This window comes from Indicator indicator, chromosome 14 (genome assembly GCF_027791375.1).
Source record: "Indicator indicator isolate 239-I01 chromosome 14, UM_Iind_1.1, whole genome shotgun sequence".
Classification (NCBI taxonomy): Eukaryota; Metazoa; Chordata; class Aves; order Piciformes; family Indicatoridae; genus Indicator; species Indicator indicator.
Genome location: NC_072023.1, coordinates 2,556,373 through 2,580,026, shown reverse-complemented (window position 1 = coordinate 2,580,026; position 23,654 = coordinate 2,556,373).

Genomic DNA, 23,654 nt, shown 5'->3' with positions numbered 1-23,654 from the left:
TGTATTTGCTGCAAGAGTGGTCAGGGATTGGAAGAGGCTTCCCAGGGAGGTGGTGAAGTCCCCAGCCCTGGAGGTGTTCAAGAAAGCTGTGGCCATGGCACTTGGGGCCATGATTTAGTGGCCATGGTGGTGTTGGGCTGATGGTTGGACTGGATGATCTTTGAGGTCTTTTCCAATCAAAACAATTCTATGATTGTATTCTAATATGTGGTTCTCTTCTCATCTGCCTGTAGATGAAAATGATACAGAATCAGAGAACCATAGAACTGGTTTGGTGATACAGAAATCAATGTATTGGTTATATTGGTTAAACTGGTTTATACAACCAATCCATTTATGTTATGTTGGCTGCATATAAACCACACAGACAATACAGAATTGATAATTATGCAACATATACCCCAGAACAGGAGATGTATTTATGTAATCACATGAGTTACATAAAACACATCCAAAAGGGGGGGTGGGACTTTGAAAGGCAGCAAACATGGGCTAATTAAATACATCACATCTTACGAGAAGTAAGTGGGAAGATTGGGAAACCATCTGGAGTTCATTCATTGGGTGCAAGGGAAAATCAAAATAAACAAGAAATAAAATAAGTTGAAAAGGGAAGAGCAAGTTTGTTCTCCCCCTGTCTAGGTTTCTTTCTTTTGATTCTGTGATTCTACAGAAATAATATGAGTGAAAAATCCTACCCTTTGGGTTTTTTTTTTTTGGTCTGCATATGTTTAATTACTTTTATTGATGTATTTCATAGAATGGCTCAGGTTGGAAGGGGCCTCAGAGATCATCTACTCCAAGCTCCCTGCCATGGGCAGGGATACTTCTCAATGAGACTCAGCTGCTCAAGACCTCATCCAACCTGGCCTTCAACACCTGCAGGGAGGAGGCATCCACAACCTCCCTGGGCAGCCTATTCCAATCTCACCACCCTTGAACTGAAGAATTTGTTCCTAAGATCCAGTCTAAACCTACTCTCCCTCGGCTTCAAACCATTCCCCCTTGTCCTGTCTCTAGACACATTGATGAAAAGTCCTTCTGCAGCCTTCTTGTAGGATCTCTTCAGTTACTGGAGGGCAGCTAGAAGGTTTTTTTCTTCTCAGAGTCTTTTTTTCTCTAGGCTGAACAACCCCAGCTCCCTCAGCCTGTCCTCATTGCAGAAGTGTTCCAGCTCTTGGATCATCTTTGGATATCATTTGCACAGCATTAAATGTCACAACTTCCTAGATAAGGATAGAAAATGGCAGTATTCATATTACTATGCAGGAATGAAGCACCAGAGTTCTTCAGGAACAGAGCAGCAGAGGTTCATTCCCCACTCAATAAGAATATTAGCCTAGAACTTCTTATTTTGGATGTTCTGTGACATAGATTTCTTCACTTTCATCACTGTGAGCTCAACCAATAAAAAAAAAAACCCAAACCCAGATTCATAAGGTACCTAAACTGCCTCTGAGCTCTTCATGCCCACTGGCAAGTGGAAGAAATGATCAAAGTTAAGGAGAGTGTCTAAAAATGCATCTGGTTTGTGGAGTGCTGCTTTGCTTCCCAGGAAATGAAGGCATGAAGCAAGCATTCCCACCAAGCAACTCTATAAACTGTAAGCCTCTAAGGTGTTCCCATAGACATTGTCTGCCACAGCCTGTTCAGCCTTACTTCCTTCTAGCTCTGGGCTAGTTCCATGAAAAGTCTTAAAAGCCTATAAATCTCTCTTAGAGTCACACAATCAGAGAATTGGTTTGGGTTGGAAAAGACCTCTAGGATCATCAAGTCCAACCTTCAACCCAACACCACCATGGCCACTAAACCATGTACCCAGGTGCCATGGCCACAGGTTCCTTAAGCAACTCCAGGGATGGGGACTCCACCAGCTCCCTGGGCAGCCTCTTCCAATCCCTGACCACTCTTGCAGCAAACACATTTTTCCTCATCTCCAACCTAATGAGGATGATCGGAGGGCTGGAGCACCTCTCTTATGAGGACAGAGAGAGTTGGGGCTGTTCAGTCTGGAGAAGAGAAGGCTCTGAGGTGACCTTCTTGTGGCCTTCCAGCATCTGAAGGGGGCTGCAAGAAAGCTGGGGAGGGACTTTTTAGGCTATCAGGTAGTGACAGGACTGGGGGGAATGGAATAAAGCTGGAAGTGGGGAGATTCAGACTGGGCATGAGGAAGAAGTTCTTCCCCATGAGAGTGGTGAGAGCCTGGAATGGGTTGTCCAGGGAGGTGGTTGAGGCTCCATCCCTGGAGGTGTTTGCAGCCAGGCTGGATGAGGCTCTGGCCAGCCTGATCTAGTGTGAGGTGTCCCTGCCCATGGCAGGGGGGTTGGAACTGGCTGAGCCTTGTGGTCCCTTCCAACCCTGACTAATTCTATTATTCTAACCCTCCTCTGGCACAATTTCAGGCCATCGCCTCTCTTTCTATCACCTGATACTAGGGAGAAGAGACCAACCTCCACCTCACTGCAACCTCCTTTGAGAGAGCTGTAGAGAGCAGTGAGGTCTCCCACAGTAAAGTGCTGTATCATATATTCCACTGCTTACATGGCTGTGGCCCAGCAAATTGTGGAGGCATTGGGTAGAAGGTTGGAATGGATGATCCTGGAGGTCTTTTCCAGCCTTAATGATTCACAGTCTCACAGGAGATCAGAGGCTGGAGGGGAACTCAAGAGATCATCAGGTCCAACCCCCTGCCAAAGCAGCATCACCCAGGGGAGTCTGCACAGGAATGCATCCAGGTGGGTTTGGAAAGGCTCCAGAGAAGGAGACTCCACAACCTCCCTGGGCAGCCTGCTCCAGGGCTCTGTCACCCTCACTGGAAAGAAGTTTCTCCTCATGTTGAGCTGAAATCTTCTTTGTCCAGCTTGTACCTGTTGGTCCTTGTCTTATTATTGCACACCACCCAAAAGAGCCTGGCCCCCTCCTCCTGACACCCACCCCTCAGCTATTGATAGACATTGATCAGATCCCTCTCAGCCTTCTCTTCTCCAGACTAAACAGCCCCAGGGCTCTCAGTCTCTCTTCACAGGGGAGATGCTCAAGTCCCCTGAGCATCCTCATGGCTCTCCCTTGGACTCTCTCCAGCAGGTCTCTGTCTGTCTTGAACTGGGGAGCCCAAAACTGGACACAGGATTGCAGGGGTGGCCTCAGCAGGGCAGAGTAGAGAGGTTCTATGATAACATCATTCCTTCTGCCATTTTTTTGCTTGCTTGCTCGCTTTTCCTGAATATGTCCCATTTTGGGGAGGATTCTGTCAGTCCTGTGACTGGCTTCTCAACTCCCAATCAACCACCTGCCTTCATTATTGCTCATTGCTACCACCTGAAGCAAGGCAGGTGAGGCAGGTGTTGGTCACCTCTCTTGAGGAACTAACAACAGAGGAAGAAGGAATGGCTTCAAGCTGCACCAGGGGAGGTTCAGCCTGCACCTCAGGAAAAATTTTTTCTCTGCAAGAGTGGTCAGGGATTGGAAGAGGCTGCCCAGGGAGGTGGTGGAATCACCATCCCTCAAGGTATGTGGTGAAGAGGGACTTGGTTTAGTGGTAGTGACTTAGCAGTGGTGGTGAGATTGAGAGCTTCAGGCCACATGGATGTGGTGCTTGGGATATGGCTTAATGGTGGATGAGGTAAAGTAGGGTTAATGGTTGGACTCTGTGAGCTTGCCAGTGAGGGTGTGGAGACACTGGCACAGGTTGCCCAGGGAGGCTGTGGATGTCCCCTCCCTGGAGGTGTTCAAGGCCAGGCTGGATGAGGCTTTGAGCAACCTGGGCTGGTGTGAGGTGTCCCTGCCCATGGCAGGGGATAGGAACTGGATGAGCTTTAAGGCCCCTTCCATCCTAAACCCTTCTGTTCAGTTTGGGTTGGTTTGTTTGTGCTTTTAAAGAGGTTTGTGTTTTGGTTGGTTGGTTGGTTGGTTTGTTTTTAGTGGGGAGTGAATGGTGGGATTTGTTGGGGGTTTTTGTGTGGTTGGTTGGGTTTCTCCTCCTTTCTCCTCCCTTCCCCTCCTCCCTCCCCCTCCCCCTCCTCCCTCCCCCTCCCCCCTCCCCCTCCCCCCTCCCCCCTCCCCCTCCCCCCTCCCCCTCCCCCCTCCCCCTCCCCCTCCCCCTCCCCCCTCCCCCTCCCCCCTCCCCCTCCCCCTCCCCCTCCCCTCCCCCCTCCCCCTCCCCCTCCCCCTCCCTCTCCCTTCCTCCCTTCCCCCCCTTCCCTTCCCCCCCTTCCCTTCCCCCCCTTTCCCCCCCCTACCCCCCCTTTCCCTCCCCTCTTCCCCCCCCCTTCCCCCCCTTTTTTCCTCCCCTTCCCCCCCCCCCTTTCTTGCTGTTGATTCTTTTTTGTTTGTTACTTTGTTTTTTTTCCATTTTTGAGGCATTTTTGCCTGTTTTATTAGGTTTTGGAGTGTACTTTGGTTTCCCTTAATTTTGGGGGTAGTGTTTTGCTTCTGTTTGTTTTGCTGATTTTTTTCCCAAGCTTTTTTTGTTGTGGTTTTTTTTTTTTTTGAGGGTTAAAATTTGGTCTTTTTTCAGGAGTTTTGGTGACTTTTTTTGTTTGCTTGTTTTTTTTTTTTTAACGTTGGGGGCCTTGTTTTGGGTCAATTTTGGTCGTTTTGTTGATTTCTGATTTAGGTTTTTTCGCTTGCATGGTTGGGTTTTTTTTGGTGTATTTGAGGGTTCTCTGGGTGTTTTGTTTTGGGGGTTTTAAAAATTTTGGGAGGGGGAGTTCTTTGGGATTTTGTTTTGTTGATTTGGGGATTTATTTTTTTGGTTTTGATTTTTTTTGGTGTTTTTTTGTGTTGTTTCTCTTAATTTGATTTTTTTTTTTTATTCCTTTTGGGTTTTTATTAAGGTTTTAAATTTTTATTTAATTAATTTTAGTTGATTCATATCAAATTTTTTTAGGTTTTATTTTGTTTCTTTGGTTTGGGGTTTATTTATTTGGTTTTGCTGGTTGGCTCTTTGGTTTGTTGGGGCTGTTAAAATGTTGTTGAGTCTGTTACAAATGTATTTATTTATTTTGGGGGGAGGTGTCTGTCTGTTTGTTTGGGGGGGAAGGTTTGTTCGTTTGGGTTTGCTTTTATTGCTGCAGCTGCCAGTGTTGTAAAAGTCTTGACCATATCGTGGTCAGCTTCGCAGAGTTGTTCTGGCAGGGAATCCTGATGAAGGCAGCTGAGTTGAATTGCAGTAAAAGATATCTCCAGAGGATAAACCCCACAGCTTTGGTGTCCAGTTTCTCAAATACCATTATTTCCCCTAGAAACTTGCCTAGAATTCTTCATTCTGGAATCCAAGCTTCCCTCTAAGGTCCAGGCTGGAGACTCTAAATGATTCTGTGGAGTGCAATCTGCTGCACCAATGTCTAGGGGTGTGAGAGTAGCATAGAGGCAACTACAACCATCCTGTAACTCTACCAAGGCTGGTGCTAAACCATGTCCCTCAGCACCACATCTCTGTGTCTTGTAAACACCTCCAGAGGTCCTTATTCACCTCCTTGGGCAGCCTGTTCCAGTCTTGGAGAGCCCTTTTGGTATATAAGTTTGGTATAGAAGTCCAACCTAACCCTCCCCCTGGTGTAACTTGAGGCTATTTCCTCTTGTCCTGTTAGTTGTGACTTTTGAGAAGATGCCAACCCCCATTTTGCAAAGGGGCATTAAACAAAACCTTGGAGATTGCTCACTGCACCATCCTTAACCACAGAATTGTCAGGGCTGGAAGGGACCTCAAGGCTCAGCCAGTTCCAACCCCCTTGCCATGGGCAGGGACACCTCACACTACAGCAGGTTGCTCACAGCCACCTCCATTTCTTCAAAGAAAGAGAACCTGAAAGACCAAAGGGGAAAAAAAAAAAAAGGCTGAGATGAACAAGAGAAATATTTGCTGACATCACTGTGGTACAATTTTACATTTTGAAGGCTGCAGACAGTGATTTTGGGAGGGGTTTATTTTGTTGTTGTTGGTTCAGGGATTTATTTGCAAAAGAGGAGCAGAGTGAATAAAAAAATTCAAAAGTGCCTTCACAGAATGGCAAAATGCCAGGTTGGAAGGGACCCCAAGGGTCATCTGGTCCAACTTTTCTAGGTAATAAATAGGTCTTGCCTTCATTTGTGGCTTTTCCAACCTGCTTGATTAAAAACTGGGATTCTCCCCCAGTTTCCTCATTCTCTCCCTCCCTTCCTCATTCACTGAGACATCCCAGTTATAATCCCTCAGCCTGCAGTTGGCTGAAGACATCTGTGAGTGAATTTTGGGTGGAGGGGTTGGCACTACAGTGGTTTGACACTCTGGGTTTTATTTTTAGGAAAGGGAAAACAAAAAAAAAACCAAAAAAATAAAGCCATTTTCTTTCAATGAAAGGGCAAGCTGGAAGAAAACCACCAGGAGTTGTGCAATACAGCTGATTATGAAACCTTCACTTTTTTTTCCTTGCCCCAGGATGTGATGTCTCTAGCTGCCAAGACTGGAGCTCATCTCTTTTTTGTCTCACACTATGCTAATTCCCTGCTTACCACAGAGACCATCCAACCATTTACTTCAGAAAATGGAGCCAAGGCAGCATCTACCAATGCTGTTAGCTAAGATGGGAAGCTCAGTGAGTAAATATTTTTTCCTTTCTCCAGAACTGCATGTGACAATTCTCTGTGTTTTACTTCACTTTTGAATCTGTTTCTTCTCTTTTTAGGAAAAAAAAAATTAAGTTTAATTATGTTGTAATGTTCCCCATTTCAGCAGCTGGACCGCATTAGATCAGAGCCTGCTGCAGCTACTTACCCACAACAAAATCACAGAGTCATAGAATCACACAATGCATGAGCTTGGAAGGGACCCCCAAAAATCATCTTGGCCAAACCCCCTGTAGTGAGCAGGGACGTCAGGTTGCTCAAGGCCCCATCAAGGCTGACCTTGAATGTCTCCAGGGATGGGTCCTCATCCACACCTCTGGGTAACCTGTTCCAGTCTTTCACCACTCTCATTGTGCAGAACTTCCTCCTGATGTCCAACCTAAATCTCCCCTGCTCCAGTTTCAAACCATTGCCCCCCAGCCTCTTCCTACAAGCCAATGGTCTCCTGCGGTGCATTAAGAAGAGTGTGGAGCATTGTGTTCAGTTCTGGGCTTCCCAGTTCAAGAAGGACAGGGAACTACTGGGGAGAGCCCAAGGGAGGCTATGAGGATGCTGAAGAGACTGGAACATCTGTGTGATGAGGAAGGGCTGAGAGCCCTGGGGTTGGTTATCTTGGAGAAGAGAAGGCTGAGAGGGGATCTGAGCAGTGTTTGCAAACATCTGAAGGGTTGGTGTCAAGAAGGGGCCAGGCTCTTTGCAGGGGAGTTCTGTGACAGGACAAGAGGCAAGGGACACAAACTGGAACACAGAAAGTTTCACCTCAATGTGAGGAAGAACTTTGGTGTGAGGGTGTTGGAGCCCTGGGGCAGGCTGCCCAGAGAGGTTGTGGAGTCTTCTTTGGAGACTTTCCAAACCCACCTGGACACATTCCTGTGTGACCTGCCCTAGGAGACCCTGCTTTAGCAGGGGGGTTGGCCTGGATGATCTCCAGAGGTCTCTTCCAACCCCTACCATTCTGTGATTCTATTTGAACTTCCATACTCCACCAAGAAATCTGGCTGTGGATCCATGTGAAAAAGGTTCTCAGGCCAGAAACTTTCTTTCTTGGGAACTCATACCAGGAGCTGACTGTTGGTAGAAGAAAGTGATGGAAGCATAGAATCACAGAGTCATTGAGGTTAGGAAAAACCTTTGGGATTCATAGATTCATAGAATGGGTTGGGTTGGAAGGGACCTTCAAGATCATCCAGTTCCAACCCCCTGCCATGGGCAGGGACACCTCCCACCAGCCCAGGTTGCTCAAGGCCTCATCCAACCTGGCCTTGGGCGCTTCCAGGGCTGGGACAGCCTCATCTGGTGTATTTCTACAACTGGAGGTCATGTTTGCACCAGTTCTTTGACATGCACATGAGAAGCCCCACAGTGGGAGAGTTCATGAATATGCAGGGCTGGCACCAAGACAAGAACATTTATTATTTGTAAATGGAACAGTTGCAACACCCCAGAAAAACTGATTAGAACCATCAGTCCATTTAATTTGTCACAGTTTATTTGTCTTTTAAGGACAGAATCATGCTGGTAAGACCAAAGATCCCCATTCAGAAATAGATTTAAATAGCAATAAACTGGGTCTGGCATCTCAGACATCTGCAGATGTCTGGGGTGAATTTTGTCAGCTTCTGTCCTTAACTTGCTTTTGGGGAGGGGAGAGTAAGATCCCTGATGCTGTCAGTGCAGGGGATTACTTCACTTCCTTCCTCCCAAGACTGGCATGACAAACACATTATATATAACCTCTTTATATCAGAGGAGGAGGAAGTTACACCTATTAGGAGTGTGAAGAATAACATGATCATCCTTGGCTTTTCCTCCCTGGAAATGACTTCAGGGACAGAAAACTGTAAGAGTCCTCATGACCCTGTGGATCTCTCCCTTGGCCACCTAAGAGTTTAATTCTGCCTCTGTTACCATGCTGCTCACAGAGCCATGCCTCTTGGAGCAAAACTGAAGGAAACTTTGACATTGAGGTGCTGGAGAGTGTCCAAAGAAGAGCAACCAAGCTGGTGAAGGATCTTGAGTTTTATGAGGAACAGCTGAGGGAACTTTGTTTAGTCTTCAGAAGAGGAGGCTGTGGGGTGACTTCATCACTCTCTACAACTCCCTCAAAGGAGGTTGGGGGTTTGGTCTCTTCTCACATGCAACAAGTTACAGGACAAGAGGAAATGACCTCAGGTTGTGCCAGGGGAAGTTCAGGTTGGATATGAGGAAAATTGTTTTCACACAAAGGGTTCTCAAGCACTGGAAGAGGCTGCCCAGGGAGATGGTGGAGTCATCATCCCTAGAGGGATTTAAGACACATGGATATGGTGCTGAGGGATGTGGGTTGGTGGTGGTGGCTTAGCAGCAGTGGTGGAGTTGTGAGCTTTGGTGAGTGGTTGGGCTTAGAATCATTGAACTGACAGGGCTGGAAGGGACCACAAGGATCACCCAGTTCCAACCCCCTTGCCATGGACAGGGACACCTCACACTAGATCAAGTTGCTCAGAGCTACATCCAGCCTGGCCTTAAATCTTCCAAGCATGAGGCTTCCACCACCTGCAGAGCTGGATGCAGTGCTCCAGGTGTGGTCTCAGCAGAGTGGAGCAGAGGGGGAGAATCACCTCCCTTGCCCTGCTGGCCACACTTCTCTTGCTGCAGCCCAGGCTCTGCTTGGCTCTCTGGGCTGCAAGTGCATATTGACAGCTCCTGTTGAGCTTCTCATCCCCCAGCACCCCAAGGCCTTTTCTTCAGGGCTGCTCTCCAGCCAGTCCCTGCCCAACCTGGATTTGTGCTTGGGATTGCCCTGACCCAGCTGCAGGACCTTGCTCTTGGTCTTGTTGAACTTAGAATCATAGAATCAGTCAGGGTTGGAAGGGACCACAAGGATCATCCAGTTCCAACCCCCCTGCCAAGGGCAGGGACACCTCACACTACATCAGGCTGGCCAGAGCCTCATCCAGCCTAGGCTGCAAACACCTGCAGGGATGGAGCCTCAACCACCTCCCTGGACAACCCATTCCAGGCTCTCACCTCTCTCCTGGGGAAGAACTTCTTCCTTACATTCAATCTGAATCTCCCCACCTCCAGCTTTATTCCATTCCCCCCAGTTCTGTCACTACCTGAGATCCTAAAAAGTCCCTCCCCAGCTTTCTTGTAGTCCCCTGCAGATACTGGAAGGCCACAAGAAGGTCACCTCAGAGCCTTCTCTTCTCCAGACTGAACAGCCCCAACTCCTTCACTCTGTCCTCATAGGAGAGGTGCTCCAGCCCTCTGCTCATCCTGGTGGTCCTTCTCTGGACACCTTCCATCATGTCCATATCCCTCTTGTAACAGAGGCTCCAGAACTGGATGAAGTACTCCAGGTGGGGTCTCAGCAGAGCTGAGTAGAGGAGGACAATCTTCATGAGGTTGTCATGGGCTCACCTCTCCAGCTTGTCCAGGTCCCTCTGGATGATTTGATGACCTCAAAGAACAATTCAGTGATTCCATGATTCTTGGAGATGCATGGCAGCACTTCTTGCAGAGCCACCAGGGCTGTGTTGCTAGAACTGAACCACTTTGCTGTGAGATTTTATATCAACTCTGGCCAAGAGCAGAGCAAAGCAGATTGTGCAACATTCTGGTTTTGTGGTTTCTGTGTAAACACATTAAAGAGATTTTTTAAGCAGAACTTCACAATACAGTCATTTATTAGTAACAAACAGAGGATTTATACATCTGCTTTGTCAGGGACTTGGAGAAATCCTGATTATGGTAAACTTGCAAGATCAAACCTAAACATTCTAATTCTAACACTTTATGAGGATTAAGTGGAGTGAGGCTCATGCTGTGCCAGCTCCACTGCAGGCTTGCAGAGAAGAAGTCTCTTCTGGATCCATATGCTTCTGCCTGTTCATTCAAAGCATGTTCTCTCTTCTTTTTTTTCCTGTGTTCTTTAATTTGAAGCCAGGATCATTCCTCTGCCTCTCCCACCCTTGATTTCTCTTCCCAGTCCCATTTTTTTTTCTGGCAGAAAGAACTGTATTTCCTTTCCCCTGACTTTCTTCTCGTCTATATATGTCTTCGTTTCAACTGTCTTCTACTTACTGATTCTGTGATTCTGTGACAGCCTTTCTTACTTCTCATTAACCTTTCTTCAACTCCTCAGATGACTTTGCAGTCTTGAGGAAAGGCTGAGAGCCCTGGGGCTGTTTAGTCTGGAGAAGAGAAGGCTGAGAGGGGATCTGATCAATGTCAGTCACTATCTGGGGGTGGGTGTCAAGATGAAGGTGCCAGGCTCTTTTCAGTGGTGCCCACTAAGTGGACAAGGAACAATGTTTGCAAGCTAGAATATAGGAAGTTCTACTTCAAAACGAGAAGAAACTTCTTTGGTGTGAAGGTGCTGGATCCCTGGAGCAGGCTGCCCAGAGAGCTTGTGGAGTCTCCTGCTCTGGGGACTTTCCAAACCCACCTGGATGTGTTCCTGTGTGACCTGCCCTGGAATAGTCCTGCTGTGGCAGGGGGGTTGGACTCAATGATCTCAGGAGGTCCCTTCCAACCCCTAACATTTTGTGATCATTACACCTTGCCTTCCCCACCTTGCTTTGAGACAGTTTTCTCTCTCATTTCCAGGCTCTCAAACCTTCCCATCTCTCTGTGCCATGCTCCCCCCAGCTGCAGCTCTAGATCTCAACCTTAGTTCCCAACTTTAAAATCTGTACATCCTGCTTCCAGTTTTGCCTTCTTTACTGACCTTGAGGCTCACAAAAATGTGAGGACTTGGTCAAGTGCTGTCCCAGTAGGCACACAACCCACATCACCTGCTGGTTAAACATTTGGGTACTTATAACCTGTGCATGGCTGCATTTCCCTTTGCCTCCTGGATGAGGTTCCTGGCTACTAGTTCTTTAGGACTGCCAGTCTGGACAGGACTGAGTAGACACCTGGGGGTTGGAACTAGATGATCCTTGAGGTCCCTTCCAACCCCAATGATTCTATGATTCTCTTGTACCCAAGCATAAGCAGTTGATGATAGACAGAACATCCACATCAAGTTACAGCAATGTGGCTGGCTACTAGGCAGCTGAAAGAAAAGGCTCAACAAGGAGAAACTTCTCCCTGAAAGGCTTCTCAACCACTGGAAGAGTCTCTCCATGGAGATGGTTGAATCCCCATCCCTGGAAGTGTTTGAAAGAGGCAGAGATGTGGTGCTGAGGGACACGATTTAGCAGCAGACTTGGTAGAGGTAGAGAATGGTTGGACTCAATGATCTTAAAGGTCTGTTCCAACCAAAATGATTCTATGAATGCTGTGCTCCCTTGAGATCATAGAATCACGGAACCAGTCAGGGTTGGAAGGGACCACAAGGATCAGCCAGTTCCAACCCCCCTGCCATGGGCAGGGACACCTCACACTACATCAGGCTGGCCAGAGCCTCATCCAGCCTGGCCTTAAACACCTCCAGGGATGGGACCTCAACCACCTCCCTGGACAACCCATTCCAGGCTCTCACCACTCTCATGGGAAAGAACTTCTTCCTTACATCCAATCTGAATCTCCCCACTTCCAGCTTTATTCCATTCCCCCCAGTCCTGTCACTACCTGATAGCCTAAAAAGTCCCTCCCCAGCTTTCTTGGAGCCCCCTGCAGATACTGGAAGGCCAGAGATCATCTGTCCAAGTGTCCCTCTACACTTTCTCCTTGCAGAGTCTGCCCTCATTGTGGGTTCCGAGGCTGCACCTCTTAATTTAGCCCCCAGCTTCTTGCTCAAAAGCAGAATAGTCCCAAACCCTCCTCCAGGCTGTGGGACACTCACCCCTACATTCAATGCAGAGACAGTGTGCACGATGGCAGAACTGGAACTCCAATAGGAATTGGAGGTCTGTGCTAGCCTGGTAGCACCAAGATACCTTCTCAGTCTCTCCTGAGTTATTTCTGCTCCAATTTGTAGGGAGCAGTTGTGTGTTAGATGGGCAGAAGGAAACAGAGTGAAAGAGGTTGTCTTACAAACAGGATCAAGTTGTTCCAGAGGAAGTTCAGGTTGGATATTAGGAAAATTTTCTTCCCAGAAAGGGTTCTCAGGCACTGGCACAGGCTGCCCAGAGAGGTGGTGGAGTCACCATCCCTGGAGGGATTTAAAAGTGGTGCTTGGGGACAGTGGTTTAGGGGCAGTAGCTTAGCAGCAAGGGTGGGATTGTGAGCTCTAGGTGAGCAGTTGGACTTGATGATCTCAAAGGTCTCTTCCAACATCAACATCCCTATGGTTCTGTGGTTTGAAGGATATCATGGAAAGTCTTAAGGCAAAGGTTGGTGGATTCATTAAAGAATATTTGGGTGTTGTAATGAGTTAAATGAACTTAAAAGAATTCATTTTTTTGTTTCATTTGGACTGTAGAAACCAGAAAGGCAAGGTTTGAATATAGATGTCTTTCTGGAAGAGCAGGAGGTTGCCTTAAAGATGAATACCTTTCAGGACACTAAATTAGTAGACAGGAGTAAAACCTTTGATGCTGAGAAGCAGCAGCTTGGATTTTATTCAGAGCAGGCAGAATGGTAGGGAAAAAAACTGTCTGTGTTTGGATTGAACAAGGTAGGTGTCAGAAATTTCAAGAGGAAAAGATCTGTGTTTGAGTTAAGTCCAAGGATGGAGATTTGAACAGTTTGGAGGTGGGATTTGATCATCTCAAAGGTCTAGTTCAACCAAAACAGCTCTGTAGTTCTATGAAATCTCTGTGCATTAAAGAACAGGTGAAAACTGTCTTCTCTAACCTAATGGAAGCCACTGTGCAGTAAAAGAGTAAGACTGGTTTCAGCTGGGCTAATAGTGCTGCCTCATGCAGTGGGTATCCTTGAAGCAAAGCTTCATGGTGGTGTTTGCACAGCACCAAAGTATTAGCAGGAAGCAGCTCAGAACACTGATGCCTTCCAGAAAGACCAAGTCCTGGTGTGACAGCAACCTGTGGCCACTTTGGAGCCCCTCACTATGAGAAAGCTGTTGAGGGGCTGGAATCTGTCCAGAGAAGGGCAACCAAGCTGGGGAAGGATCTGGAGAACAGGGCTGGGGAGGAGCAGCTGAGGGAACTGGGGGTGTTTGGTGTGAAGAGGCTGAGGGGAGACCTCATTGCTCTCTACAGCTCCCTGAGAGGAGGCTGCAGTCAGGTGGGGGTTGGTCTCTTCTCGCTAGTCTCAGGTGATAGAAGGAGAGGAAATGGCCTGAAATTGTGCCAGAGGAGGGTTAGGTTGGAGATGAGGAAAAAATTTCTCTGGTGCAAGAGTGGTCAGGGATTGCAACAGGTTGCTCACAGAGGTGGTGGAGTCCCCATCCCTGGAGGTGTGCATGAAATGTGTGACCATGGCACTTGGGGCCATGGTTTGATGGCCATGGTGGTGTTGGGTTGATGGTTGGACTGGATGATCTCAGAGGGCTTTTCCAACCAAAACAATTCTCTGACTCTATTGTAATATGTGGTTCTCATCTATGTGTTGATGAATCACAGAATTGTTTTGGTTATAGATAAACTAATATATTGGTTATATTGGCCATGCTGGGGTTAGGTTGATTGTTGGACTCAATGATCTTGGGAGGGATTTTCCAACTGAAACAATTCCATGATGCTATGAAAAGAGGCAATAGAATAACTCACTAAAGAAATCCATAGCAAAACAAAGAGCAGAAACATTGTTTGAGAGCCAGTTAAGGTTTTGCCATCAAGAACAACCAAAAGAAAAAATTTATGACCCAGATCTCTGAGTTTTGTTGCATAATCAAAGTTGGCTGTCAAGTTTAGGATCATTAAATGAGAGAGGCAAAAAAAAAAAAAAGACTTTAAAGTGTATTAATGCCAACACTCATTTTGAACAAGTTCTTGCAGAACCTTTGATAAAGAAGTCAATAAAGCTGTAGAAGCCTCTGGACATCTACAATTAGCTGAACTTGAAGAAGATGAAATAACTAATGAGGGACAAAACATTGCAGGCATTTTTATGTGCTGGAAGATTAACTCTGTGTTTGTTTAGCATATACTTTTGATGCTAGACTATTACTGTTATCAGATATCTAACACTTAACCAAACAGAAAACATTCAAGGACAACAGCATTTATTAGCTTCTGTAGCTGGAGTAAGGAGCACAGAAACAAAGGGAAATTTTTATTTGGGAAGAAAAAAAAAACCCCAAACCCACAAATTTTTTTCTGCTTCTTTGACTTTAATAACTAAAGTAAAGGAGTTGTAGCATAAGTTGCATCTAAGTAGGGTATGAATAGGAACAACTGAAGTTTAATTTGCCATATTTAATGCAACACAGTCTCCGTCCTGACCTGAAGCAATCCTGCTTTCATTTGTTACTGCTTCCCAGATTGCATTGGGTTGGAAGGGACCCTCGAAGGTCATCTTGTCCAACCTCCCCTGCAGCAAGCAGGGACATCTCCAATTACATCAGGCTGCCCAGGGCCACTTCTTGCTTATTTAAGGAGGGGAAAAAAAAAATCCTTAAACCCAGGAGCATAGCTTTGCAAATTGGACCAAGGTGATGTAAAGCAAGAGCTGCCATTTGTTTGTGGTGTGGAGTAAAGGCAGAGTTAGCTTTCACCTGGGAAGTTCAGACACAAAATGTGAGCCTCAGGTGTGCAGAGCCTGGAAGCTTCTCCCTTAGATCATTTGGGGTTTTTTGGAACATGTCTGTGTGGGACATAAGGGCCATTTCTGAGTCTGTAGCTAGCAGCTAGCATATGGTAAAAGCCATCTTTAATATTCTCCATGATGCTGGGAGTTGTATTAAAGAGGGGAAAAAGATCTCGGGTTTATGGAGCTCCTGAACACTGTGGAAAGAGAAGTGTTTGTATGCTAAGGAAGAGCTGAGTTGCAATTCCAAAGGGTTTCTAACTGCAAGTCTGAACAGTGTTCACAAAGATGCACTTTAAATGAGACCCTCAAATATAAATATTAATACGTTGGGCTAACGCCTTGTCTGCTGCTCTGCCAAGGACTGTTAGAATGATGGCAAGTAGATGGTTCTCCTTCTGCTAAGAACAACCCAAACCAGAGAACTTCCAATGCCCTGAGAAAGGCAGAATGATCTCAAAACTCCAATACATACAGTGCTTTCTCACACCCCACTGAGCGTGGTAGAGCAGTGATGTTCATACATTGATGGAATGGGTTGGGTTGGAAAGGCATCTCTAAGATCATCCAGTTCCAACCCCCTGCCATGGGCAGGGACACCTCCCACCAGCCCAGGTTGCTCAAGGCCTCATCCAGCCTGGCCTTGATCACCTCCAGGGAGGGGACAGCCACAGCCTCCCTGGGCAGCCTGTTTCAGTGTCTTACTACCTTCACTGGAAAGAATTTCTCCCTAATCTCCAGTGCTGCCCAGGGAGGTGGTGGAGTCACCATCCCTGGAGGTGTTCAAGAGAGGATTGGACGTGGCACTTGGTGACATGGTTTAGTGGTCATGAGGTCAGGGTGACAGGTTGGACTTTAATGATCCTTGAGGTCTTTTCCAACCTCATTGATTCTGTCTAAATCTGCCCTCCTCAAGCTTCAATCCACCCTCTCATCCTATCACTACAAGCCCTTGTCAAAAGTCCCTCCCCAGCTTTCTTGTACCCCCCCTTCAGGGACTGCAAGGCTACTCTAAAGTCTCCTTGGGGCCTTCTCTTCTCCAGGCTGAAGAGACCCAACTCCCTCAGCCTGTCTTCACAGGCTCCAGCCCTCTGATCATCTTTGTAGCCTCCTCTGGACCTGCCCTGGCAGTTCCATGTCCTTATTGCTGATGTAGATGCCCTCCTCTTCATCTTCCACACTATCTTTGGTCTACAACAATCTGCCCCAAGCAGGAGCTGCAATATCTCACCCTATTGTGGCTGGGTTAAGAGCTGTAAAATGAGGTTTCCAGGAAAATTCTTTTGCTTTGCTGGAAAGACAGCCCAGGGACATTAGCCTCTGAAATCAGGTATCAGGGTTAGGTATTCTCAATTTCAATATCATGGTGACATCCAGGGATCTTGGAGGGTGGGGAGAGGATGGGGCAATGGTGACATCCATGGGATCACAGGTGACATCCAGGGATCTTGGAGGACAGAGCACAGAGATGGGATAGAGTCATGCTGAGATCCATGGGGACACAAGTGACATCCAGGGATCTTGGAGGACAGGGCACGTGGAGGGGATGGGGTTTTGGTGACATCTGTGGGCACACAGGTAACATCCAAGGATTGTGGAGGATGTGGGACAGGGAGGGAAGGGGATCATGGTGACATCCATGGGATCACAGCATGGGGCCAGCAATGCAAGTATCTCCATGACAAGGTGCTGTAAAGAGAAAACACAACCAGAGTTTCCACAGTTGGGAAGGAGTGCACATAAAGCCTAATCCCCAAATCTGTTTGGTTTCAAACCTGTTGAATGACTTTCTAGTGACAACAGCTGCTGAGTAAAGAGCACCTTGAAGGCTCTTTGAGCCTTGAGCAAGGACTCTGAAGTGCAAAGCCCTGCCCTGTGCTTTAAAGCTAAATTCAGCCTTGATTTAGTACAATGTTGAGCCTTGCTCTCCTACAGAAGGTGACAACTAGAAGAGAATGTGGCAAGGAATGCCAAATATCTTTTTTTCTTCAATATCTTTCTCTTTCATATCTTCAAATATCCTTTTTTTCCCCCTTTTTTCTTTGAGAGGCTCTTCCTGGTGCTCAGCACCTGCTCCTCCTGCTTGGCCTCATTCAGAAGCTTTTTCTCTGTCTTTGAACAATTTGATCTGAGAGAAGTACAACAGATGCTCAGTGAATTACATTTTCTGTCTGCTGATAATTTGATTTGAAAAAGGAAACAGGAAATATATTCTTTGCTTTAAGAGGAAAATAGTGGTTCAGTGCCCCCCACCCCTCCTTCCCCAGAGTTTTATTCAAGTGCCACAGATTAGAATAATTCACCCCTAGAAAAAAAGTATTTATATCATATTTGCATTGATTTTTCTTGGCCTTTCCTTTTATATTAGGACCCTTCCCCGTCTTTTCATTCAAATGCAACGGATTAGAACTGTTTAACCCTAGAAAAAAATATAAATATATCAAATTTTCATTGACTTTTGGTTTTTTTTTGCCTTTCCTTTCCTATTAGGAGCATTCTCCACCTTAATTCAGATGTCACAGATTAGAACTGCTTAACCCTAGAAAAAATATAAATATGTCATATTTTCATGGATTTTTTTTTTTTTTTGGGGGGGGGGGTCTTTCCTATTCTGCTAGGACCCTTACCCTCCTTTTCATTCCAGTGCCACATGTTAGAACAGTTTACCCATAGGAAAAAATAGAAATATGTCATATTTTCATTGATTTTTAATTTTATTTTTGTCTTTTATATCAGGATCCTTCCTCACCTTTTCATTCCAATGCCACAGATTAGAACAGTTTGCCCCTAGAAAAAATATAAATATATCAAATTTTCATTGATTTTTTTTTTTACCCTTCTTTTTCTCCTAGGACCCTTCCCTACCTTTTCATTCCAATTTAGAACAGTTTAGAACAGTTTCTCCCTAGAAAAATCACTACAAATATCAGGTTTTCATTTTTTCCCTTCTCTTTTTTTATTATACTAGGACAGTTTAGTGTGTATTTAAAGACCTAAAGAATAAACATGCCTGGGGGGGGGGACAAAAAAAAAAAAAAAAAAGGAGGAAAAAAAAAGAGCTAAGATTAATAGTTAAATAATTTATTAAAGGTTTTGTCTTTGAATGAAATGGAAGGAATTTCAGTAGGGATCTGGAGAGCATCTCCTTCTTGGTTTTATGAAATAAGATTTCCCATTCATCTCAATGCTTTCCTCCCACTAAATGCTTAGCCCTGTGCTCCACTGCTTTTAGACGAGAGAGAACAAATTACCCAGTCCCTTTTCAAACACATTAGTGACTGCCAGACTCCCATCCCTCCAGTAAATGCTATTTCTCTCCAGTGACAAAGGAAAGCTAAAAGGCAAAGTCAATTTTTTTCACCTGAGCTCAGCTCATCCTTACAGAAGCTCAAGCCTGGCTTGAATTCATGGAGGGAGCATAATGAAAAGTGGCCTTAAAAAATAAATAGTTTACAGAAATCACTTCACAGATACAGAACAGTGCCTTTTAGGAGAGGGTCAATGTGATGATTGATCAAAATCCACTCCTGCTCATAACAAACACTATGGAAAGGGAATGAACATTAGGAAAGGGATGAAAAGGGACCCTTAGGAGACGGTCATTGACCAAAATCTACTCCTGCTCATAACAAACACTATGGAATGAGAATGAGCATTAGGAAAGGGATGAAAAGGCACTCTTGGGAGATGCTCATTGACCAAAATCTATCCCTGCTCACAGCAAGCACTATGGAAAGGGAATGAACATTAGGAAAGGGATGAAAGGGGACCCTTATAGATTTTGGTCAATGACCATCTCCTCCCTCCTCATAACAAACATTATGGAAAAGGAATGAATTTGGTTTAGAGCAAGCAAATAGAATCCTGAAAACTCTGCTGTGATGGAGAGATGTTAAATTAAACCTAGGGACTGCACAGAATCACAGAATGGTTGGAAGGGACCTCTGGAGATCATCCAGTCTAGCCCCCTGCCCAGGTAGGGTCACCTAGAGAAGCTCACACAGGAACATGTCTCCAGAGGTGGAGACTTCACCACCTCTCTGGGCAGCCTGCTCCAGAGCTCTGCTAACCTTAAATTAAAGAAGATCCTCCTCATGTTTAGATATAGCTTTTTATGATCTCATTTGGCCTGTTACCCTTTGTCCTGTCACTGATACCAGTGAAAAAAGCCTCCTGACGCCCAGCCTTTGATGAGCAGTGATGAGAATCCCCCCTCAGTCTTTTCCAGGCTAAAAAGCCCTAAACCCTTTAGCCTTTCTTCATAAGAGAGATGTTCCAATCCCCTCAGCATCTTCGTAGCCCTTTGCTGCCCAGAGAGATTGTGGAGCCTCCTTCTCTGGAGACTTTCTGAACCCACCTGGGTGCATTCCTGTGTGACTTGCCCTAGGGGATCCTGCTCTGGCAGAGGGTTTGGACTCAATGATCTCCAGAGGTCCCTTCCAACACCCACTCTTCTGTGATTCTATGATTCTATCTGTCTTCCTCATAAAAATAATGAGTTGAACACATGACTCCACCTTCTCAGCAACAACATGGTCTCTCTGAAGTGGGAGGCTGTGCTAGTACAGCCTGAGGGGGAGCTCATTATCTTCAGAGTTGCTAGTATGGGATTGTATTTTGAGTTTGTACTGGTATCAGTGTTGGTCACACTGGGATGTCTCAGTTCTTGCTGCTCAGTGCTCATGCAGAGTCCAGGCCATTGGCAAAAAAAAAAAAAAGCTACAGAGGCATCCTGGCATGAGTGGTGAGCATGAATCAGGAAGGGAAAATCTATACCTAGATTCTTTCCAGTGAGGGTGGTGAGACACTGCAACAGGTTGTCCAGGAAGGCTGTGGATGCTCCCTCCTTGGAGGTGTTCATGTCCAGGCTGGATGAAGCCTTGAGCAACCTGGTCTAGTGGAAGTTGTCCCCTCTTGGAGGTGTTCATGTCCAAGCTGGATGAAGCCTTGAGCAACCTGGTCTAGTGGAAGTTGTCCCTACTCATGGAACTGAATGATCTTGAAGGTCCCTTCCAACCCAAGTCATTCTATGAATCTCTATAGAGACCAGAGAGACAAAGCAATGATAAGGTGGAGAAGAAATTGTGTTTACAGCACAGTGGTGCCCCATGGTGCAGCCCTGCACTCAGTGTTGTTACACAGCCTTCAAACTCATTTGAAAATGCTTTACAAATTAGAGAAGGAATGGCAGCAAAACACCCACAAAAAAAATCTGCTATCAGAAATCCATCCCATACTGAGGAGCTCAGTCTGCTCACCTCATTAAAAATGAGCATTGATTGTTGGGCACTGTAGTTTTCTTTGTGTCCCCCAGGATACAGTGGTCAAGGTATCCTTCATACAGAACAGGCAAGAATTCATCTGCAATGCTTATGGTTTTCTCTGGTTTTGGTCATCAGAACATAGAATTGTTGCAGTTGGAAGAGACTTCTAAGATCATTGAGTCAAATTTTCTCCTGTTTCTCTCTTCTCACAGAAGCAGAGCATGGTTTGGGTTGAAAGACACCTTAAAGATCAGCTACTTCCAAACCCTTGCCATGGGCAGGGACACCTTCCACTAGACCAGGTTGCTCAAGGCCCCATCCAACCTGTCCTCAAACACCTTCTCTCAGCCAAAGTTAGATTTCTCTGTGGAATACACTGAATTTCACCATTCTCTTGCATCACCCAATAGGAAAGGAATCCATCACCCAAAGGAAAAAGAATTCATTTCACTGGGCATCCTCCTCCAGTGCCTTTCCCTCACTTGAAAGAATTTCTTCCTAATCTCCAGTTTAAATCTCTCCTCTTCCAGCTCAAAGCCGTTCCCTCTCATCCTATCACTCCCAGCCCTTGTCACAAGTCCCTCCCCAGCTCACCTGTAGCCCCCTTCAGGTACTGGAAGGCTGCTCTAAGGTCTGCCTGGAGCCTTCTCTTCTCCAGGCTGAACAGCCCCAGCTCTCTCAGTCTATCCCCCTAGCAGAGTTGCTCCAGCCCTCTCATCATCTTTGTGACCTTCCTCTGGACCTGCTGCAATAGTTTCGTGTCCTTCTTGTGTTGGGGGCCTCAGAATTAGACAGGGTACTCCAGCTGGGGTCTCACCAAAGTAGAGGAGGGGTTTTCTGGTGTTGTTTTTGTGTGTGTGTGTGCCACTTGTGCACTGAGCACCATAACTCTGACTCAGATCACTGAGTCCGATCACTGACCTCACACCACCATGGCCATCAAACCCTGGCCCCATGTGCCATATCCATACATTTCTTGGACACCTCCAGGGATGGGGAGTCCACCACCTCCCTGGGCAGCCTCTTTCAATCCCTGACCATTCTTGCAGCAAAGAAATTTTTCCTAACATCCAACCTACACCTCTCTTGGCACAATTTCAGGCCATCTCCTCTGCTGTGAGAAGTGTGTTTGAGACTTGAATTCTAAGAATATGGGTGGGCTTTTTTTTTTCCTTCTCTTTTTTTTTTTTAAATTTTTTCTGGCAAGTGAGCCAATGTTCTAATTTCCAGCCAGGCTTTTCCACAGAAACAGTCTGCAGATCCTCTGTGGAAACAGGAGAGAGCATATCCCCCAGAGGGAGAGAACTAACCTCCTTAGCATTTACCAGCATGTGCCTGAGGGTAAGAACATTGCATATGAGTAGTTCCTGAAGAGAAACTGATGTGGCAGAGATTCAAACATTGGTGTGCCTTGACATAACTTGTTTGTCTGCTCATGCCTTTCGTTTTCTCATTTCAGGAATATTTTCCAAAGCATTTGTTCACAAGCAATGTGAATGGCTACTGCTGCACTTAGTGACTCAGGAGTATGTAGCAGTCACAGAATCACAGAATGTTAGGGGTTGGAAGGGACCTCATAAGGTCATCCAGTCCAAGCCCCCCTGCCAGAGCAGGATCACAGAGTAGGTCACACAGGAACACATCCAGGTGGGTTTTGAATGTCTCCAGAGAAGGATCCACAGCCCCTCTGGGCAGCCTGCTCTAGTTCTCCATCACCCTCACAGTTAAAAAATAGTCATGAAGTATGAAAAATGGTTTTGCTAAAATGAGAGCAACTAGCATCATTTTTTCATGGGGCTGTATCAGCTAAGCCAGGACTGCAGCTTTCCTGTAAAGGAGGAAAAAAAAATGAAAAGCACTTTTTTCTTACTAGGACACTGAGGTGCTGGGGCATTGTCCAGAGAAGGACAGCAAAGTTGGGGAAGGGGCTGGAGAACAGGGCTGGGGAGGAGCAGCTGAGGGAGCTGGGGGTGATTACTGTGGAGAAGAGGAGGCTGAGGGAGACCTCATTGCTCTCCACAGCTCCCTGAGAGGAGGCTGCAGTCAGGTGGGGGTTGGTCTCTTCTCCCTAGTCTCAGGAGATAGAAGGAGAGGAAATGGCCTGAAACTGTGCATGAGGAGGGTTAGGTTGGGGAGGAGGAAAAATATCTTTGCTGCAGGAGTGGGCAAGGATTGGAAGAGGCTGCCCAGGGAGTCCCCATCCCTGGAGGTGTTCCAGAAAGGTATGGCCACTTTGGGCCATGGTTTAATGGCCATGGTGGTGTTGGGTTGATGGTTGGACTGAATGATCTCAGAGAGTTTTTCCAACTTAAACTATTCTGTAACTCTCAGATTCCCCAATTCTATTCCCATACAAAGCAGGATTTGCTCTTCAACCTCCTCTTGCTTCTCTGGTCATTGGAAGCTACTTGATGAATGTCAGGTTTGCACTGATGTCTTGCAGTCTTCCATTGTGCTGCAGCTAATAATCAGCTCTTCACAAGTCAGACTTATATGGTTTGGGGTTTTTTTGGGTTGCAGTTCTTGTTTTGGGGGGATATTTTTGTTTGGGTTTTGTTTGGTTGGGGTTTTTTTGATTGTTTGTTTAATTTTAATACATCCTGTTTCGACTCAATTTACTCTGGAGAACTCAATTTCAGACATTTCATCTCTCTGCGTACTTAACTCTTTTTGATTTGGGAGGAATTTTTTTTTCCCCAAGCCAGAGTATCTTACAACTTTCTGTTAGTGCTATGCAGTTTCCTGCAGGCCTTTTTCCCCCTCCCCACTCTCCTTTTAATGGACTTAGCTAGTAGAAAAGCAGGATGTTAAGTGACTGTTTTAAAAGGTGATCAGGGCTGTGCTTTTAGGGAACATTAAGGTCCTCACTGAAGTCCCTTGCATCATTCAGTTCAATGTTTTCATTAATTAACCTCCAGGAGATATTCTTCCTAACCCTGTCTGCTGTGTAGAATTTTTTATTGATTCATTTGCACAGAAGCCTTATAGCTTAGGGTTGGTTGGAGGTTTGTTTTTTTTTTAGCATTTCAGTAGATAACATAATTTTGGAACCATTAATTTTCTACAATTTATTCCAAAATACCCCACTGATTGCACAGGTCTCAGCCTGACACAATAATGCTGTGGTCATCTCTGGTGCTAGGGAAACTTCTGTAGTGTTAAGAAGAAGAGCAGCAATGGTCTGCATCAGGGGAGCATATTTCT